General features: G+C 37.8%; 1 long non-coding RNA gene across 5 annotated transcripts in view; it reads left to right on the top strand.

Moving 5' to 3' along the window:
• Positions 1-22,260, top strand: part of CDC42SE2 — a 116,633-nt gene that overhangs the window by 20,951 nt on the left and 73,422 nt on the right. For 3 of the 5 annotated variants that reach the window (XR_006605378.1, XR_006605376.1, XR_006605374.1), the window contains exon 2: positions 18,276-18,444. The exons of 1 other annotated variant lie outside the window; for it this stretch is intronic. This is a non-coding gene — a long non-coding RNA (CDC42 small effector 2). The remainder of the gene's footprint in view (positions 1-18,275; positions 18,445-22,260) is intronic. One more of the 5 variants, XR_006605375.1, reaches the window with a different exon arrangement.

Below are 22,260 nucleotides of genomic sequence, written 5' to 3'. Positions count from 1 at the left end.
AATAAATAAAATCTTAAAAAAATTTTTTTTTATTTACTCATTTAGAGAGTGAGTGCCTTCATGAACAAGATGGGGGGGTGGAGAGGAGAGGGAAAATCTCAAGCTGAGCCAAAAACAAGAGTTGAGTACTCAAGTGACAGAGTCACCCAGGTGCCCCCTAAGTCTGCTTTAGAGATGGCTGTTGACTGCTTGTAGGGAACATGAAATTAGATTTTATATAAGCATTTTTGGGTACTGAAATTGAAGGGTTGGTCTCCATTTTTTTCCTCCCAGCTATTTTCTAATTTAATTATTTTTAAAGAGCTGGTAGTATTCTGTTGCTGTTTTAGTTAGTTCTAGAGCACTGTTATTCTATGTCTACAAGTTAATGTTATCTTTGAACTTTCTTATATATGTACCTTTAAAAGTTTTTTGAAAAACTTTGTACTTCATAAATTTTAAAACTGACATTAAAACTTCAAATTTATGAAATTATCAAAGATGTAATTTCTGAAATATTTTATGTTGTCTTTGATTTTAAAGAATATGCTGCCAGACACTTTTACCCTATTTGTTTTGCTTACTTTATTGGAAAGAACTGCTGTAAAATTTGTTAGCCCTCACTGTCAAGCCAGATTATATATGTTTTTCTTGTCAAAAGTGGCCTGACATTTGCAGTGCTAATAGAAATAATAACACCTGCACTGAACAACCACTGGACAACTATTTTCACTACCAGATTCTAACATAGATTGATTAGGTAATGAGTCTTGCTGTGAATTTCTTTGAATATTTCTTGCTTTGCTTAAATGAGACTCCATCTCTGCCAGTTATGCCTTTGGTGCATGGGAGACTTGTTAAAAATCAGTACCATGTTAAGGTTTGAGATGAGTTAAGAAATGTGGCTTTCTCCTACAAGATGGAAATGTTACTGTGAAAGGGAAGGTGGAGGAAGAGAATGAATGATGCCTTGACACATCAATTTTATTTAATTAAAAAACATTTAAAGTAGGGGTGACGAGGTGGCTCAGTCCGTTAAGCGTCTGCCTTCAGCTCAGGTCATGATCTGGAAATCCCAGGGTGGAGTCCCACATCAGATTCCCTGCTCAGTGGGGGAGTCTGCTTCTCCCTCTGCTCTTCACCCAACTCGTTATCTGTCTCTGTCTCTCTCAGATAAATAAATAAAATTCTTAAAAAAAAAACCCCAAAACTTTAAAGCTCTTTTTTTAAAGTAATTTTTATGCCCAACATGGGCCTTGCAAACCTACAATCCCTAGACCAAGAGTTGCAAGCTCCACTGACTGAGATAGCCCGGTGCTCCAGGGCTTACCAGTTTCAGAAAAAAGCATAGAAGGAAGTTGGAGATCTGGAAATGAATTTCCTTACAACTGTCCAGACCTGTCCTCTGTAGTACCTGGAAAGTATCAGACCTTACTCTGGGTTGAAGATCCTTGAGTGAAGGGAATAGCTTATCTTCTGCTTTAATTGGTGTTGTTTATTTATCCTTTTAAGTATATTACCTTCCTCCTTTTTAATTTTGCCTTGAAAAGCTTTGTTTTGACTAACAGCAAAACTGACCTTTGTGATGAAATCATTGTGGTTTTCTTTCTTTTTTTTTTTTTCCATTGTGGCTTTCATAGTACTCTATAGCCCTTTGATCATAGATCAGAACCTCATGAATGTGATTGCCAGTACAGAAATTGGAAAAAAAATAAACTGATTATCTACCTTACAGTTTATACCATGATAAGTTCTTGATTTTCCAGAGTTGAGTATACAAAAGAAAACTTTAGAAATACTGGAAGAAAACATGAGTCAGTATAAAAAGTTGGATATGGGGAAACCTTCACAAGCCATCCAGCATATAGTAATCCCCATTATCTATGGTGTACGTATTTCTAAGACCCAAGTAGATGTCTGAAATCATGGATAGTAGTGAGCCCTCTGTTACTATACCTCTGTTATATATTTTTTAATACATAAATATCAATGATAGAGTTGATATATCAGGCACAGTAAGAAATTGATAGCAGCATCTAATAATAGAACAGTTTTAACAGTTTACTGTAATTTTTTGTTTGAATAAATTTATGCGAATGTGGGTTCTTTCAGAATAGCTTTTTTTTTTTTAAGTTCATTTATTTATTTTAAAGATTTTATTTATTGAGGGGTGCCTGGGTGGCTCAGGTGGTTAGGTGTCTGCCTTCAGCTCAGGTCATGACCCCGGGGTCCTGGGATCGGAGTTCCACATCAGGCTCCTTGCTCTGTGGGGAGCCTGCTTCTCTCTCTGCCTGCCTGACGCTCCCGCTGCTTGGGCTCTCTCTATCTCTCTTTTTGTGTCAAATAAATAAACTCTTTTTTTTTTTTTAAAGAGTTTATTTATTGAAATAAATACAGCAGGGGGAGGAGCAGCGGGAGAGGGATAAGCAGGACTCCATACTGAGGATGCAGCCAGAAACTGGGCTGGATCCCATGACCCTGAGAGCATGACCTGAGCCAAAACCAAGAGTCAGATCCTTTAACCAACTAGCCACTCAGGTGCCCCCTTTCATTGATTTTTTTAAAGTAATCTTCTATATCCAGTGTGGGGTTTGAACTCACCACCTCAAGATCAAGAGTCACATGCTCTTCCGAGTGAGCCAGCCAGGCGCCCCTATCTTGATACATCTCACTGTACTATAGTCATCCTTCTTGTGATGACGTGAGATGAAAAAAATGCCTCTGTGATGAGTTGAAGTGAGGTGATCTGCACAGGCATTGTAAGGTAATGTTAGGCAACTCTTGACCTGATTATATTTCAATAGGAGGATCATGTCCTTGTGACTGTGGTTGAAGGTGGGTAACTAAAACCAGGAATAAGGGGAAGACTACTGTACTTTCTATCATTAGAAAAGTAAATCTGGGGAGCCTGGGTGGCTCTGTTGGTTGAGCATCCCACTCTTGAATTTGGTGCCAGTCATGAACTGAGAGTTATGAGATTAAACTGCATTGGGCTCCATGCTGGTCGCAGAGCCTACTTAAGAGTCTTTCTCTCTCTCTCTGCCCCCCTCTTAAAAAAGAAAAAAAAAAGTAAACCTCAGATTTATTGTTTGTGGACCATAATTTTTTTAAAAATACAGAATCTTACCTGTTTCAGAAATACAATTTTAAAAATACATGTAAAAGTTCAAGATTCTCATTTACATCTAAGTTATCTTGCAAATTTTATATATTTTCCCTCTTGCTTTTAAGCTTAGAGAAACCTTTCAAAGTTGTGTTGTAATAAACATGACCTAGTACCCATAAACCTTCCTGATGATTCCTTTGCTAAGTTTAGAGCTTATTTGGCTCTTGGTAACAGACAGGTTGTACATACACAGGAGTGGGTAGAATTGAAATTGTTAGGGAAATTGGCTTTTGTGTTTTCTTGGAAAAACGTATAGATCTTCCTCAACTTAGAATGGGGTTATATCGTAAGTTGAGACTATCCAGAACCTAAAAGACATTTGATGCATCTACCAAACATCATCCATTAGCCTATTACCTTACATGTTCTCCAAACACTTGCAGTAGCCTACAGTTGGTCAGTAAAGTGTGGAATATCTCATGTAATTTATTGAATGCCGAAAATGAAAAACGGAATGGTTGTAAGTTTATCTGTCATTTACCTTCAAGATAGTATGGCTGACTGGGAGCTGTGGCTCACCGTTGCGGCCCAGCATCATAAGAAAATATTGTGCTCTATATCACTATCCCAAGAAAATAACACAATTTGGAACTTATTATGAAGTACTGTTTTTATTGAGTGTATGTAGTTTTCTCACCATGGTAAAGGTGAAAAATCCTTAAGTCAGGGACTATCTGTATTGATTACTAAACTGTTTTAAGATGGAGATCTTCATCCTGAGTAATAGTATGTATAGTTGTTAATTGGAAATCTTAATGGTTGAACAAAGATATTTTTATAGCATATTATTTAGATTTGTTAAATTTTAATATAAAAATGAGAACTTCTTTTTCTTTTTTGAAGGATTTTATTGATTTGACAAAGAGAGCAGAGGCAGGGGAAACTGGAGAGGGAGAAGCAGGCTCTCCACTGATCAGGGAGCCTAGGGTGGGGTTTGAACCTAGGACCCCAGGATCATGACCTGAGCCAAAGGCAGACACTTAACTGACTGAGCCACCTAGGCACCCCTGTTCTTTATCTTTTCTATAAAGTATATCCCCTCTTCACTCCCTCCCAGTGAGCAATTTGTCAGGGGCTATTTTGAGGCCCTTGTGTGCCAGGGCCTAATTGAAATGCGTGCTGAGTGTTGTGCAAGAGAATGACGCAGTTTACCACATCTTAAGCCCTTAGAAAGGCAGTTGGGACAAATTAAATATATATTGACTTTCTCAAAATAAGTTGAGATTTCAGCACCCTCTGCATTTACCAGAAATAATACCACACTGAGTCACTCTTTTGGTGATTGAAAATATACAGCTGGTAGAAGAAATTTCATGTTAATGGTTGCTGTTATTGTGGGAGGGCCACTACATAAAAGATGCAGAGACTTGTCCTTTAATATTCAGAAAGATCTCAATATTAGCCCTATGTTTGGGCAAATAGGCTGAGATAAATGGAGACATTACTGCATTCACAGCATATATCAAAATATAGATCAAATTAAATGTAGCAATCTCATTTCACACAATATAGCTAATTAATACAGGACAAAAAGGACAAATTACTGATCAGTTCGGGAACTTTTACTTATTTTGCCTTAAAGGGAAGATATGTTGTCCCTTTTCATTATCATGTATGGTTTTCTTTTGTGGAATTTTTTAAAAACATTGAGTTATTCAGTAAATACTTAACACTAGCTGTGTACCAGGAACTTAGGTAGTAGTTCGTTGCAAATTAAAATTGTTGTCTTCATGGAGCTTATTTTCTAGTTGGTGAAGACAAGCAGTGAATGAATGAGATACATAGAATGCCAGATAACTTGAAGTGCCACGAGGAAAAATAAAACATGGGATCAAGGTAGGGACTGTCAAGGTAGGGAACAGGTGATTGCAGTTATAAATAGGATGGCAAAAGAAAGGCTCAGTGACAAGACTATAAAAAGACGTCTGTTAGGGCATCATTTATGATAAAGATAAATATTGGCAGCAGCCTAAATATCCATCTACAGAGGATTAGTTAAGTATATTATGATAAATCTATATAGTGGAATACTCACCCCCACTCGTGTGTGGTGTGCATGTGCGTCCACTTGCTTGCTCTCTCAAATAAATCTTAAAAAAAAAAAAGTCATACCTGTAAGAATCATTTCAGATATAGGAAGTAATAAAAATTAGGTATGAGGGGCGCCTGGGTGGCTCAGTGGGTTAAAGCCTCGGCCTTCGGCTCAGGTCATGATCCCAGGGTCCTGGGATCGAGCCCCACATCGAGCTCTCTGTTTGGCGGGGAGCCTGATTCCCTTCCTCTCTCTGCCTGCCTCTCTGTCTACTTGTAATCTCTGTCAAATAAATAAAATCTTTTAAAAAAAATTAGGTATGGAATGGTAAATGGAATATGCTACCATTATGCCTACCACAAAAATTTGTATATTTTATATATGTAATTTTATAAATATATGGAATATCATTGGAAAGATACATAAGAAAATGTTAATAGTGCTTATTTTGGGAGAACAGGGTGATTGGTAGACAGACTGAGGATGTAATAGTTCAAATTCCACCCAAGTGTCTGTGGATAGATGAATGGTAAAAGTGATGTGGTGTGTATACCCAATGGAATATTACTCAGCCATAAAGAAGAATGAAGTCTTGCCGTTTGCAGCAATGTGGATGGAGCTAGAGTATTACGCTAAGTGAAATAAGTTAGTCGGACAAAGACAAATACTGTATGATTTCACTCATGTTGAATTTAAGAAAAGCAAATAAAAGAGACAAACCAAAAACCAGACAATTAACTCTGGAGAACAAACTGATGTTTACCAGAGGGGAAGTAAGTGAGGGAGTGGATAAAATAGGTATAGGGGACTTACAGTGGAAAGCAGCCAATTATGTATAGAATTGTTGAGTCATTATATTATACACATAAAACTAATAAAACATTGTATGTTAACTATACCGAATTTAAAATAAAAAAATATTGAAAAGAACCCCAAACCAAAAAACTTTGAATTCATTGAAAAAAATTCACATCGCATTTATTTTGTATTCATATTACTTAGTCAAAATGAGTAAATAACATGTAAAGAATGCAAGGACTGTTTGCCTAATTAGAAAGTGATGGAAAAAAATAGGGGTATTTATAATACCCACTGGCCTAGATAGCAGTCTAGCCTAGATAGTGAATAAATTGATAGTTAATAGAAACATGGACTCAAAATTGTATTGAGCTGGAGACCTTGTTGGCAGTTACAGTTGCAAAGCGATGCCAACACTGTTTTCATTGGATGATGGATTGTAGCACTCACGATGGTAACATTTAGATTCATGTGATGTTTGTTTCTTTTCTTTTTTCTTTTTTTTCTCTTCCATTCAAATGGAAGGTATTCATTTCCTTGGCCTGCCACAGTGAGGTACCATCAACTGAAATTTGCTGTCTCCTCATTCTGGAGCCTAGAAATCCAAAATTAAGGCATCATCAGGCCCATGCTCCCTCAGAAACCTGTAGGGGAATCCTTCCTTGCCTCTTCCTAGTTTCTGGTGGTTTTCAGGCAGTCTTTGGCATTCCGAGCTTGCGGCTGCATAACTCCACAATCTCTGTCTTCCTCATCCCATAGCATTCTCCCTGTTTTTATCTTCCCAAGGCTGCTTTCTTATAAAGGTGCCCATTATAGTGGATTAGGGGCCCACCCTACTACAGTATGACTTCACTTTAACTGATTACATCTGCAACAGCCCTATTTCCACATAAGGTCATATTCAGAGGGAGTGGGGGTTAGGACTTGAACATATCATTTCTTGGGAGGGGGGCAGTGGAGGGAAATGGATACAATTCAACCCCAAATAGAGGCTTGTCTCTTTACTGTTACAGCCTTCCATATATACAAAAGTGTTTTGTAAAGTTGTATGAAAAGATAATGTTTCACAAGTTTATTTTTAAATTTATTTATTTAAATTTATTTTAAAAGACTCTGTAAGGAGAAAAGATCTCATCTCTGAATCAAATCAAACTTAAGAGTGAAGTCTATTTATTAAAAGTTATGTTTTGGGGTGCCTGGGTGGCTCAGTGGATTAAAGCCTCCGCCTTTGGCTCAGGTCATGATCCCAGAGTCCTGGGATTGAGCCCTGCATCGGTCTCGGTCTCTCTGCTCCCCGGCCCCCACCTGCCTTTCTGTCAAATAAATAAATAAAATCTTAAAAAAAAAAAAAAAAAGAACATAATGTCTTAAGATATAAGATTTAACTGTATCACAAAGAAATCAGAGGAATCACTCATTATTTAAAAAACTGAATACAGGGGCGCCTGGGTGGCTCAGTGGGTTAAAGACTCTGCCTTCGGCTCACCTCGCAATCCCAGGGCCCTGGGATCCAGCCCCGCATGGGGCTCTCTGCTCAGCGGGGAGCCTGCTTCCTCCTCTCTCTCTGCCTGCCTCCCTGCCTACTTGTGATCTCTGTCTGTCAAATAATTAAAATCTTAAAAGAAAAGTTATGTTTTAATGAGAATGGAATATTTTTTCTCTTAGTGTTGTAAAGTACAAGTATGGGGATTGTAAATAGTAGAGAGTTAGAGATGACACTGAATGACTAATTCAGGCTTCGTACTTGTTAATAAAGTTATACCATGAAGATAAAGACCTCCTATTTTCTTGCATGTTTGTTCTCACTCATGTAAAAATGGCTTTTTCCAGATCAGTGTGACCTGAAGTTACAACTAAATATGGCAGCAGACAGGACAGAGTATTGAGCCCCCTTCCATGACCATTGAATTCTATAAAACATTAGGAAAACTTTAAAAATTCTTTCTCCCCTTTCTCTCTTCCTCCTGTATAAATCAAAAGCCAAGTATTTGGTAGTCTACAAAGTCTCTTTAAAGATTATTCCTTAAGCCTTTTTGATACCTTTTTATCCTTTGAGAAATAAGCATTCTGTCTGAATAAACTGACCAATTTTCATTTAGATTCTCTCCCCCCCCCCCACTCAGGATCAAATAAAAAAAGAAAACTCTCCTTATTTGCTGTCTTACTTAATGTGCTTTTTTTTTCCTCTCTGAAATGTTCATTAATAGAGGAAAAATATGTATTCAACTTATTTACTTAAAAATTTTTTTTAAAGATTTTATTTATTTATTTGACAGACAGAGATCACAAGTAGGCAGAGAGAGAGGAGGAAGCAGGCTCCCCGCTGAGCAGAGAGCCCCATTCGGGGCTCGATCCCAGGGCCCTGGGATTAAGAGGTGAGCCGAAGGCAGAGTCTTTAACCCACTGAGCCACCCAGGTGCCCCTGTATTCAGCTTTTTAAATAATGAGTGATTCCTCTGATTTCTTTGTGATACAGTTAAATCTTATATCTTAAGACATTATGTTCTTTTTTTTTTTTTAAGATTTTATTTATTTGACAGATTTATTTATTTGACAGAGAGGCAGGTGGGGGCCAGGGAGCAGAGAGACTGATGCAGGGCTCAATCCCTGGGATCATGACCTGAGCCGAAGGCAGAGGCTTTAATCCACTGAGTCACCCAGACGCCCCTTAAGACATTATGTTCATTTTTTTTTTAAGGTTTTATTTATTTATCTGACAGAGATCACAAGTAGGCAGAGAGGCAGGCAGAGGGAGAGGAAGGGAAGCAGGCTCCCCGCTGAGCAGAGAGCCCAATGTGGGGCTCCATCCCAGGACCCCAGGATTAAGACCTGAGCCGAAGGCAGAGGCCCAACCCACTGAGCCACCCAAGCGCCCCAAGACATTATGTTCTTAATAGGGTAGGCTATGGTAATGTATTTTAATTCAGCTGCCACCAAGTCATAGTTAAAATACTTCTATAAACTCGTGTTTTTTTTATAAATTTTGTATAAAATTTACTAGTTTATATAAATTTTACAAATTCAGAATGTTAGAATTTATTTGGTCTGTCAGTAATTGCTTAGTTTGATGTTCTCTCAAACGTGGGCATCTTTTCTTTAATTTTTTATTTATTTTTAAAAATTTTTCATTGTTCCAAAATTCATTGTTTTTGTACGACACCCAGTATTCCATAATACCTATCACCAGGCTCACCCAGACCCCCAGCCCCCTCCCCTCTAAAACCCTGTTTGTTTCTCAGAGTCCACAATCTCTCATGGTTGTCTCCCTTTCTCCATTTCCCCCAATTCACTTTCCTTTCCTTTTCCTAATGTCCTCCATGTTATTCTTTATGTTCCACAGTGTTTTGTTTTGTTTTTTTGTTTTAAGTTTTTATTTAAATTTTAGTTAACATATAGTGTAATACTGGTTTCAAGAGTAGAATTTAGTGACTAATGACTTACATATCACACCCAATGCTCATCTGAACAAGTGCTCTCCTTAATACCCATCAAATGTAGGGATCTTTTTAGTATTCCTTATTTTTTAAAAAAATTTAGGGAGTATGAATTCAGCACTTCTCTATCTAGTCCAGTATCTTTTGGCGGGCAGTTATACTTAATATGGTTCTTTTTTAAAATAAAAAATTGCCTTTCTGAAACTTATGCATAATAGCTTTGGTTCCATCGTCTTTGATAACCCACAGTCGTGCTTCCTCTTATGCTGTATGCTTTGGCCTACACATATTTGAAGGCTGTCCTATCTCTGTTTTTTGCTGAGCTAAATCTCTAGTTTCCTTAACTCGTACCTGACATCTTTTTCAGACTCCTCACCATTCAGCTCTTCTCTGGATATATTCCTTTTCTAATTTTTAATTTTTAAAAAAATTTGAGTATAGTTGACGTACAGCATTAACACTGGTTTGACATGTACAGCAAAGTGGTTCACCTTCTTTATGTGTTATGGTGTACTGAACACAACTTTAGCTACTGTCTGTTACCATGTGATACTATTACAATATCATTGGCTATATTCTAAATGCTATGCTTTTATTTCTGTGACTTACTCATACCATGACTGTATCCCTGTATCACCCACTCCTCTTCACCAGCTTGACCTACCCCCGCCCCAATTACCTTGCCTCCCCTCTCACAACAACCATCAGTTTGTTCTCTGTATTTCTAGGTCTAATTCTGCTTTTTGTTTGTTTACTCATTTGTTTTTATATATTCCACATGAGTGAAATCATATGGTGTCTGTCTTTTGCAATCTGATTTATTTTTATTTAGCATAATATCCCCTGGGTCCATCCATGTTGTTGTAAATGGCACAATCTCGCTCTTTCTCTCTTTTTTTTTTTTTTGGAGAGTGTGTGAATATCTTCACCCATTCAGTAGTTGGTCTTTTTGTTTTGTTGATGGTTTCCTTTGCTGTGCAAAAGCTTTTTATTTTGATGAAGTCCCAGTAGTTTATTTTTGCTTTTGTTTCCATTGCCTGAGGAAACGTATCTTAAAAAATGTTGTTAGGGCTGATGTCAGAGAAACTACTGCTTGTGTTCTCTTTTAGGATTTTTATGAATTCATTGCTTTAATCCATTTTGAGTTTACTTTGGGTATAGTGTAAGAAGGTGGTTCACTTTCATTTTTTTAACACATAGCCGTCACATTTTCCCAGCATCATTTATTGAAGAGGCCATCGTTCCCGCATTGTATATTCTTGCTTCTTTTCTCATAGATTAATTGACCATATATAGGTGTGGGTTTGTTTCTGGGCTCTGTATTCTTTTCCATTGGTCTGTGTGTGTCAGTGTTGGTATCAGTACCATACTATTTTGATTACTACAACATAGTAATATATCTTAAAATCTGGGATTGCGATGCCTCCAGCTTTGTTTTTCTTTTTCTGGATGTGTTCTGGCTAACAAAAATGTCTCTTAAGATACAGTACCCAAAACAGGATGCCATATTCGTGAACTTGTGAATCTGAAATTACAGACCCAAGTTCCTTTTCATGATGTGGAGGTATAAGCAGGATTGATAACTTCTTTAGTATAAGTGCCCTAAAGGGAAGGTACCTGATACACTGTAGGAGCACCTGATACAGATTTGGGGGTTGAAGAAAGCTTCCTGAAGGAAGTGATGGCCATACCAAGTTCTGAAGGGTATGCCAGGCAAGAGATGGAAGGCAAGTGTGTTGGCCTGTAGTCAAAACAGAGAGAACCTGGTGTTTCATGGAACACAATGAAATTGAAAACGGTTGGATGGCACAGTTATGGGGCATTGAGTGGAAGAGGAAGTAAATGATGTTAAAGGGAAAACTGGGGACCACGTCATAAAGACCCTTAGAAATTGTATTAACTGAACTGTTCCTGAGGATAATAGTGAATCATTAATGGCAGTTTTTTAAAAAAAATATTTTATTTATTTATTTGACAGACAGAGATCACAAGTAGGCAGAGAGGCAGGCAGAGAGAGGGAGAGCAAGAGGAGGAAGCAGGCTCCCTGCCGAGCAGAGAGCCGGACGCGGGGCTCCATCCCGGGACCCTGGGATCATGACCGGAGCTGAAGGCAGAGGCTTTAACCTACTGAGCCACCCAGGCGCCCCCATTAATGGTAGTTTTAAGTAAAAAATAAACACTACCAGCCATTCATTTTAGAAGGATCATTCTGTCCCAAATGCCAATGAATTGGAGGGGCTGAGATGTGCTTGGAGATGGGTTAACAGCTATAATGGTATTTTTTAGATATAATGGTGGCGCTCAGACCTTGACCAGTGATTCTTAGGTTGTAAAGAAACAGACTGGAAAAATAGTTCAGGGAATTCCATTGTTGTTTGGCTATAGCTGGGAGTGATGGAAAGGTAGGAGTGAAACTGGGTAGGTGGGAGAATTTAATGAAAATCATTTGAATTGGTGCGGGGTCACCTGGGTGGTCCAATTGGTTAAATGTCTTCCTTCTGCTGAGGTCATAATCCCAGGGTCCTGGGATCAAGCCCCACATTGGGCTTCCTGCTCAGCAGAGAGCCTGCTTCTCCTTCTCTGCAGCTCTCCTTGCTTGTGCTCGCTCTCTCTCTCCGTTGAATAAATAAAACCTTAAAAAAATCGTATGAATGGGATTGGGATAGAGGAGTGCTGGGGAAGAAGTGGGGTTCAGTTAAGCTTGAGACAGAGTAGCACATGGGGGTGAGGTGTACTAGATGCCTTTGGTTATTTGAGGTTGAACTGAAAGACATCTAGGCTGGAGAACCTTGGATAGAGCTTTGCTGGGAAAGTAGGTTTGTCGGTCATCAGTATACATATGGTAATTGAACTCGGGAGAGTGAGCTAAGATAACTTAGAAGAGCATTTGTACAGTGAAAGAGAAAGGCACAGACTGAAACTCTTAAAGAACTGTGACCTTATTATACTTGAGCTAAACACCTTTGGTGTTTCTGATTGGAGTATTTGGGAACCAGCAAAAAGAAAGAAATCAGGGCTGCTCCAATTTATTTATTTAGTAGAAACCCACCCAATCCTTTGATTGGAGAAATGCAAAATAGTTCCTAAAATATCTACCTTAGTCAGTTTTCAGTGTCTGAAATTCATGTTACTAGAGGTTCTCTACTTTGGGGTAAGGCATTGTTTCTCAAGTCGTTAACCTGTTAAAATGTAGATATTCCTAGGGACGCCTGGGTGGCTCAGTTGGTTAAGCAGCTGCCTTCGGCTCAGGTCATGATCCCAGCGTCCTGGGATCGAGTCCCACATCGGGCTCCTTGCTCCGCAGGGAGCCTGCTTCTCCCTCTGACTCTGCCTTCCACTCTGTCTGCCTGTGCTCGCTCTCACTCTCTCTCTCTTACAAATAAATAAATAAAATCTTAAAAAAAAAAATGTAGATATTCCTAAAGACGGTAACATACTGGTGGTGGTGATATTTCTAGGTCAGTAGGTTTTTTTTCTGGAATTCAGACTGAAGGAACAGATAGGAATTTGAGAAAGATTAGGCTTGGAAAAAATATGACATTGTTGCGGAGTATAGGGCAACAAAGAGGCCTGGAGGTTACCAAGCACCTGGATAAAGAGATAAGGAGAGCGAGGGCCACAGACTCTGTGTGTGTGTGTGTGTGTGTCTGCCAGTGTGCATGCAAAATGGGTATGGTGAGTTGGAGAGCAAAGAGGTAATGCCATTAAAAAGAGATAAGAGGGGCACCTGGGTGACTCAGTGGGTTAAAGCCTCTGTCTTCAGTTCAGGTCATGATCCCAGGGTCCTAGGATTGAGCCCTATGTCGGGCTCAGCAGGGAGCCTGCTTCCCCATCTCTCTCTCTGCCTCCTTCTCTGCCTACTTGTGATCTGTCAAATAAATAAATAAAATCTTAAAAGAGAGAGATAGGAGAACATTTGAGAAGAACTAAATAGATGGAAAATCCTGAAAGTATTTCAGTTACAAATTAGGGCAACCGTATAATTTATCATCTAAAACCAGGACATATTGAGAACAAGTTTTATCTAAACTGGGACATACTGAGGTAGGGGAATAACTTCTGAGTAATCACATTGTGAAAACTTGCATAAACTGGGGCTATCATTAGCAAATAACAAATGGTCACTATAGTTATAATGTGCTTAATTCAATATAGTATAATAAAATACTGTCATTTTTTAGCTACTGTGTGTCAAGCATTGTACTAAGCAAGCACTTTATACATCTTAATTACATTCTTAAAATAATCCTCTGAGGTGAGTAGCTGTTGTTTCTTTATAGTTGATAAAACCAAATCTCAGGGAAGTTTACCTATAGTTCTCCATGGCAGTCAGCTTTGGAAACAGTGAAGTGACATAAACAAAATCCAAGTAAACTCTTAAACACTACATTATACAGCACTGGCTGTGGGTGTGCATCTGTATTTTAAAATGCCCTTTAATTTGGCTCAGAATAATTACTTTTGTCATGTTACATCATGTATTAAATCCCATTCCCCTTCTGATTGCCATTTATCTGAAGGCTTACTTTGTGCCAGGCTACATTTGAGGCATTTTACATTTATTAACATAATTTAAACCTCACAGTAGCCTTATGAATTACTTCCTTTTTATAGTTTAGGAGATTGAGGCATGGTGAGTAACTTGTCTAAACTCAACACATTTAGTAAGTGGCAGAGCCAGAATTCAAACTCTGACAGTTTGACTCCAGGGCCAGTTTTCTTTTTCTTTTCTTTTCTTTTTTTTTTTAAAGATTTTATTTATTTATTTGACAGAGATCACAGGTAGGCAGAGAGGCAGGCGGGGTGGGGGGTGGGGGGAGGGACAGGCTTCCCGCTGAGCGGAGAGCTGATGCAGGGCTCTATCCCAGGACACCAAGATCATGGCTGGAGTGGAAGGCAGAGGCCTACCCACTGAGCCACCCAGGCGCCCCCAGGGCCCATTTTCTTAATTGCTATCTATCCTCTACTGCCTCCTCTAGTCTGCATTCTTTGTATGGACCTGTTTTCATTTCTCTTGGGAGTGGTTTGTTTTGGTGCCTGGTAAAGTGTGTGTATACCTATAAAGAAAGTTTCTACAACATTTCCAAAGTGGTTGTACAACTTTGCGTTCCCACTGGTAGTCCATCTTTATTACCTCATCCCTCCTTTTCTGTTTTTTTTTATGAAGGCATATGCAGCCTTTTCCATTAGTTTTGAAATTCTGGTAGTTAGAAATACATTCATTCTCCCTGTTTAAAAGTTTTGCCTAATTCACAGCTACTCGTGTATATACCATCGCTTCTATCCATTTCTGTAAACCTACCACATCCTATACTTGTAGGGTCTAGGAATGTTAACAGCACCAGTGAACAGTACCAAGAAGCAAAATGTCTTGAGTCTTTAATTGTATCCCCACTGCCTATGATACTATTGCCCAGATAACTTTTCACTTAAATTGTGTAACTGAATGGTTATATGCCTTTCTTTACAGTGTACTTAAGGAGGAAATAAATGGTAGTGATTTATTGCAGTACTAATAGGTATTATAGTGTACTGATTAGTTAAGAATTTTAGGGCAAATTTCTTTACCTTTCTGAATGTGTAAAATGAAGAAATTGAACTAGGTTTCTCATAGATCTTTATTATTTTTGCCAGGTCCATATTTCTTTGGGAAGAAAGAAAGAATTAGCATTTGAAATTAAATGAGCAAGAAGATGGAACACATACATAGTACATATTTTTCTTTCAGTATCAGAGTAATTTAATAGGGTCAAGGTCTGATAATTGAAGCCATTATACTTTGGGGAAAAGTGGAAACCAAACAGAAATGTTACTGTAAGACTTAGGTCTTTAGCTTCTTGTAATTTGACCGGCTTAAACCTAAGACTTTTGAATTGTAGTGGGTTTGGGGACTTAAAAGTGAATTTTTATTTTTAAATTCAGAAAAGCATTTGAGGGTTGCAAGGAATCATAAAGTTGGTCTAGATCAGCTATATGTTATTTTCAAGTCACTGCCAGTAATATCCTCACTGCTGATGATAGGTGTTCCAGGCAGGACATCCCCTTTGAGGCAACAGTGGCTTAGAAAGATATTCTAATATGTGGAAAATAGAGCCTCTGCTCATTCATTCTAGTTGTGTCATTTGTGCTGATGCAGAACTAGAATATTTTTTCTCTGTGACTGCCCTAACAGTATTATAAGGTAGCACTGTTAACTCATTTCTCTAAAGATGAAGCCCTTCTTTCATAGCAGTGTCATGGAACTGAGACTGGTAGCTTGGAGAATAGATATCTCTGGATAGAGATGGGCTTACACACTTTCGATATTATCTAAAATAAAATTTAGTGCTTAAATTCACCACAAGAAGTAATGTAATTTGCTGTTATCAGTATAAATAACAGGTAGATGGGGGTAGAGGTGCCATTTAATAAGGTGTAAAAAGCACCAAGCCATGCCAGCAGTTAACAATTAAATGGATCTGATTTCATATTTTCTTCATCAATTCTAAGAAGAATGTGAAATACATTGTAGTAGTGATACTGAGATGAATGCTAATAAAATTCCTATATTAAAATGTTTTTGGTTGACAGGGAAAAAATTTTTTTTTTGTCTGATTCCTACCAGATGTAATGAAAGCCTGGGTTACTTTGTAGACTGCATGTGAATGAGTAGTAATGAAATCCACTAAATTTTCTTTTTGCGCATGCCAAATTATATGAGGTTAGCTAGAGTGCAGTTTTTGGTATATGCTTTCTTTGTGATTGGTAATTATGGTTTTGATCTTTAGCATTGAGATAATACACTATTCAGTGGAATTATTTTCCAGAAAGAAAGATAATGGCCATGATTTTCATAGTTAATACATTGAAAGGGTCTTGCCTTTCATATTAATCAGTTTTGCTACCAGTTATTAATATGCAATTTGTTTTAAAACTTAAATGAGCCTGCTTCCTTCTCTCTCTCTGCCTGCCTCTCCACCTACTTGTGATCTCTCTGTCAAATGAATAAATAAAAATCTTAAAAAAAAAAAGAAAGATTTTATTTATTCATTTGACAGAGAGATCACAAGTAGGCGGAGAGGCAGGCGGAGAGAGAGGGAAGCAGGCTCCCCGCTGAGCAGGACTCTGAGATCATGACCTGAACCAAAGGCAGAGACTTAACCCACTGAGCCACGCAGGTGCCCCCAAAAGTGGGTTTTCTGATTGTTATTTGAATAGTTCTATAGAAACGGTTGATTTTTAAAATTCTAACTATCTCTTTTCTTAATTTTGTTTTCAGATGAAACGTAGCATCCTAGTTCATTGTTAGTTTAGCTTGGAAGAAACATGTAAGCTTACAAAATGTAATGGGGCCAGTATCTTGCAAGGAATGATAGGTATTACCCCCAGTATTTTGTCTTCATTTTTTTTTTTTAAAGGTAATTTCTTTGAGAGAGAGTATGCACAGGTGGAGGGGCCGAGGGAAAGAATCTCAAGCAGATTCCCCTGAGCAGAGAGCCCCACGTGGGACTTGATCTCACCCAGAGATCATGCCCTGAACTAAAATTGTCAGATACTTAACTGACTGAGCCACCCAGGCACCCCATTTTTTTAAGTAATCTCTGTACCCAACATGGGACCTGAACCTACAACTCTGAGATCAACAGTTGCGTGCTCTACCTACTGAGCCAGCCAGGCACCTGCCGTCTTCATTTTCTTAAAATGAATTATTAGTATTCCTCATGATATGCAACCTTGAAACTTCAGAGTATCATTACTTAGTTTGTATTTGTAGGTGATTTTAGGAAAGTAATTGATTCTGAAGGAGGAATTATTATTTTTTATGGGATTCTGAAAATTCATTCAAATTCCATATTTTAGAGAATCAAGTACCATGGTACTAGTTTTGGGAGAATGAAAGAAATTATATGATTAGGACTTTGAGGTTTGAGGCTTATGCGCATGAATCACATTGCAGCTTACCAGGATGCAGAAGACTGAGGAAGCCCTGAATTTGGGATTGTAAATTCAGCTTGGACATGGTAGATTTTAGGCCAGTTGTTTGTTGGCTGTGTTAAGTGCTTATATGTGTTTATTAGGAGGCTTGTAGAAGAAGAAATATATCTTAGGTTAAAAATATGCCTGAGGTCATACAGCTAAGTTATATTCAGAATTAGAACTCAAACCTGGGGCCTGCTGACTCCAAAGTGAATGTAGTTATTAGCCCTATACTATATTGTATTGTCAAGGCAGAAAAACATGCTTGGCTTTGACAGTAAAATATGTTCCCTGTGAGCTATTTTAGAAATCTAGGAGAATTTGCAAAGTCAGATGCCAGCAGGATCAAGACAGATAATTGAGTTGTGTTGCAAGAGAGTGATGACATCTGCAGGCAAATGCAAAGCCTGTGACCCATCCAAAGGATTAGCTGCTCATCAGCTCCACCAGATTGTTAGTTACCATGTGGGAATGTGGGCCCATTATTGCTAGATCTTCCGATTTTTTTTTTTTTTCCCAAGAGAGGTCAGAAATCTTAATTTTCATGTAGAGTTGTCTTCTGATTTATAAATGTAGGCAGCTGTCCTTTAATATACTATGTGCAGGTCAGCCTTATTTGAATCCACCACACAAATGTGTGTTGGATTCTATCTAGTGAGCAACTTTTGCTAAGAGTTTTACCTGGTACACTGTAGACACAATAATATGTATGATGTGAAAGGGTGATAACTGTGTAATAATCACACTACAGTTTTTGAAATGCAAGTTGCTTAGTTTGAACATGGTGCTTATTGAATCCGGTATTTAAGTTCAGTTTCCTTATGGATCAGTTAGTTATAGATGGGGGAGGAGGGAATTGTTCCCTGTAGCTTTTTTTGCCTCCTGATTGCATGCTTTCATTTGCACACAGGGTTGGTTGTGAAGTTTGTGGACGTTTGACTGAAACCTGGAACCCAAATGAGAAGAAACCTTCAAGGAACAACTTCTATTGATAGTGAGTCTACAGTCATCTGTATGCATAATATGGAAAGTTCTCAACCCACAGATAGCTAAATGGGTGACTCCATTGACCAGGAGTGGTGAGTCTGACTGTCCCTACTGAAAATTAACTAAATCCTATCATAAAAAGAGAACTTCTCCTCCTCCATTCTTAGCATTTACTCACTGTTGAATAGTAAGTTAATTTTTTATTACAGAGAATGACAACAGGGCAGTTTAGGAAAGTTCCTTGTGCCTAATAATGTATTTAGTGTATGATTGCAGTTTGACTTTTTTATTCAGTTATGCACATCCTTTCCTTTGCCATTGTATTTTTCTCTTTTATTTCTTTTCCTAATTATACCATCTTCCAAGGCCTGTCTTCTTCTTTTTTTTTTTTTTAAAGATTTTATTTATTTATTTGACAGACAGAGATCACAAGTAGGCAGAGAGAGAGAGAGAGAGAGAGAGAGAGAGAGGGAAGCAGGCTTCCCGCGGAGCAGAGAGCCCGATGCGGGGCTCGATCCCAGGACCCTGAGATCATGACCCGAGCCAAAGGCAGCAGCCCAAACCACTGAGCCACCCAGGTGCCCCCAAGGCCTGTCTTCTTAAAATATTCAGCTAACACTAAAACGATGGTCATGATAATTATCAGCATCTACTTAAATCTTGGTTAATGATAGGCGTTCTTGCCTTTGAAATCATTTTAGGAATAGATCCAGTTTTGGCCACTGAGTAATAGAAGGGAAATCTGTAAGAGGATTCTAGGAAAGGTTTCCTTGATTTTGAGAAAGAAGGAAAGCGTTGATCCCTGTTCTCCTTAGTGGTTTTATCTGGATGTGACATCTAGAACTGCTGTGGCCGTTTTGCTACTAGCCTGAAAGTGTTGCCCTGATATCAAGGTAGGTAGAGGCAGGAGAACAGCGGAGAAGTAGAACTGGACTGTGCTTAACACATGTAAAATCACCCTCACTGTGCATTCCTTGTTAGCTGAGATAATACATTTCCTTAATGTTAAGCAGTTTCCCTGTAGGTTTTCTGTTACTTGCTGTAGAAATCCTCTCATTTGATTTCTCCTCTTTCTGATTACCCATTGTCTTTAGTGTCTCAAGCATTTATTTCTCCTTGATTATGTTCTGTGCTGTCCAGTGATGCTCCTTTGTGTATGTTGCTTTTGAGGCACATTGTAAACATTTTTGAAGTTAAGGACTGTGTTTATATCCCTCCTTTGTCTAACACCAGTACTGTCTTCTTAATAAAGCCATCAGAGCTTATTTACTGAATTGAATTGTTTGAACAAATGAGTATTTGAAAGACCAGTCTACAGAATTGAACAAGTACAGAGGTTTTCCTTCCTTCCTTCTTTCCTTCTTTCCTTCCATCCATCTATTCATCCATCCATCGAAATTTTTATTTATTTCAGAGAGAGAGAAAGAGACTCTTAAGTAGAGTCCCTGCTCATGACGTGAGCCAAAACCAACTGACTAAGCCACCCAGGCGCACCTACAGTGATTTCCTTTTAATTCACATCCTCTTCTTTGACCACACTGTTTCTCCTTGGGATTATAAATAAAGCTTGGCTTTTAAGATGATTATTGTATAACACATATTCAAGTGGTTAGTTCTACTCTTAAGAAAATGGTGGTTGTATTTTGCCTTTTTTTTTTTTTTTTTTTTTCAATTTTATTGTAAGTCTCAGAGCTTTTCCTATATATTTGAGTTCTGGCTTTCAGTGAAATACATTTCACTCTCTGTTATAAAAACTGAATAGTTTATGTTCTGTTTTCTCTGCTAATTATAGAAATAAGGGATGTTAAAAAGTATGAAATAGTAATTTGGAAATAATTAGTATTTGGCTTTGAAATGCACATTTACAAAAAGGCTCCCTATGCTGTACATCTCTGCTCTGTTCTTAGGACCTAGTTGTGTGTCTGTGTGTGGAGGTAGGTTTTGTGGTGAATCTAGTACCTTGTAAGAGGAGTCTTGAGTTACAGGATGGATTATTTACTTATTTTTTATAGCTCTATGAAATAAAACCACTTTTTTTCCTAACTCAAGGTACCCATGTACTCTGCAATCTTTATTTAAATTCTAATGTTGTAATCTTGAAAAAGTTGAATGTAAACCTCTTTTGCTCTGAGAAAATACATAGTCTTGGTTTCTGTTGTACTAAAAAGGAAAATCATAAAGCCTGTGGGTAATTTTGTAATACATTTTGAATCCTTGAAAATATGATTTTCACTTAGGGAAGAGTTGATTTTTTTTTTTCCTTGATGGGTTGTTGTTAAAATTTGGGGGAATAACTTTTTAAGAGGGAGTGAAAGGTGTATGATGTGCTTAACCTATCAATTTTAATTCAGTAATACCATTCAGTAATACTAGAAGTTGAAATCACTAAGGTCAGCTCTAATGTGCTTTATTTCATAAATGTTATGAAGAGTTTGTCAGAATGGAACATGTGCCTTGACCCCAGGCAATCACAGCAGACATGTGATCTAAGCTAGATGAATCAGAATGATCTTAGGATATTTGCTAGGAATGCTGGGATAAAGGCACTGTTTTGTTTGTTTGTTTGTTTTTTGGGGGGGGGCTGTATTTCAACAGAAATCAAAATGTACTGTCATTAAACTCCTGGCAGCTACCTTCTGGCCATAAAAGGAAACCAGTTAAATAAGAAGTAAACACTGAAGGAGTAGAACAGAGAAAAACTATGCTCTGACCACTAGATTGAGTCCTCCCTGAAGATAGTATACCCCTAGACTTTATTTATTTTATGTGAGCCATTAGGTTCCAGTTTAATCCAGTGTGCTTTGGATTTTTTTTTTTTTTAAGATTTTATTTATTTGAGAGAGAGGCAGTGAAAGAGCATGAGCGAGGAGAAGGTCAGAGGGAGAAGCAGACTCCCCGTGGAGCTGGGAGCCCGATGCGGGACTTGATTCCGGGACTCCGGGATCATGACCTGAGCCGAAAGCAGTCGTCCAAACAACTGAGCCACCCAGGAGTCCCTGTGCTTTGGATTTTATGTTTTATGTATATGAAAACATCTTAACTGATAGATCTTTTATTAGCACCCATTCTAAACTATATAATGATAACTCAAGGACTTAATAAAACTTGTGAATTAGATAAGTCTGATAATGCAGTCCATTATCAGGTGTATAGATGGCAGATAAGACTGTTCATTGATTGATTACAAGGATTCAAGTATTAAGCAGAAGAGTTAAGGTGGTGAATAAATACTTAGTCCATGCCATTGCTAAGCAGTTTATTGTTAATTGGAATAGACTGACAAGGTGTCCTAAATACTAGTAGGATTATTATCAGAGATTAATAATCTCTTACTAAACAAGGTTAGGGTTGTGGAAGAAAAGGAGTATCCATCATTTCTTAAGACTAGCTCTTTGTTGGAGACTCCTGCTGAACCCTTCCTACCTTTGAAGCTGCTGAAACAAATTGTGGAATTGGCAATCTTTTAAAAATATATATATATTACCATTATTTTTTATATAAATTATTATTCATTTTTTCCTAATAAATCATTAGAAAAAGGTACAGTTCTCAATCCTTTATTCAATTTTTGTTTGTTTGTTTGCCTTATTCAGAATCTTGAGGCCAAATATACAGGGGGTTTCAGAATTCTTCTAATTTTAGAAAGGTTAATATAGTGCACACATTGTATTAATATCTCTTTTTTACTTAAGGAAGGGACAAGGTGGTTTCTGTTATTAATAAATACAAATAATGCCTTACATGAGTCGAATTGCTAAATGACATACTCTGTGTACTTTCAATATTATCTTAAATATTTAACAGTTTTTTTAGTAATAGCCATAAAACATGAGGGATATGCATTCCATTTCTTTTTCTGTTCAGTTTATCAAAACATAACTTTCTTCACATTTGAACAATCCCCTTTC

Source organism: Mustela putorius, unplaced genomic scaffold (genome assembly GCF_011764305.1).
Source record: "Mustela putorius furo isolate JIRA1106 unplaced genomic scaffold, ASM1176430v1.1 tig00000145_pilon_pilon_pilon, whole genome shotgun sequence".
NCBI lineage: Eukaryota > Metazoa > Chordata > Mammalia > Carnivora > Mustelidae > Mustela > Mustela putorius.
The sequence above is the reverse complement of the archived record's forward strand: the minus strand, read 5'-3'. Positions and strand labels throughout refer to the sequence as shown.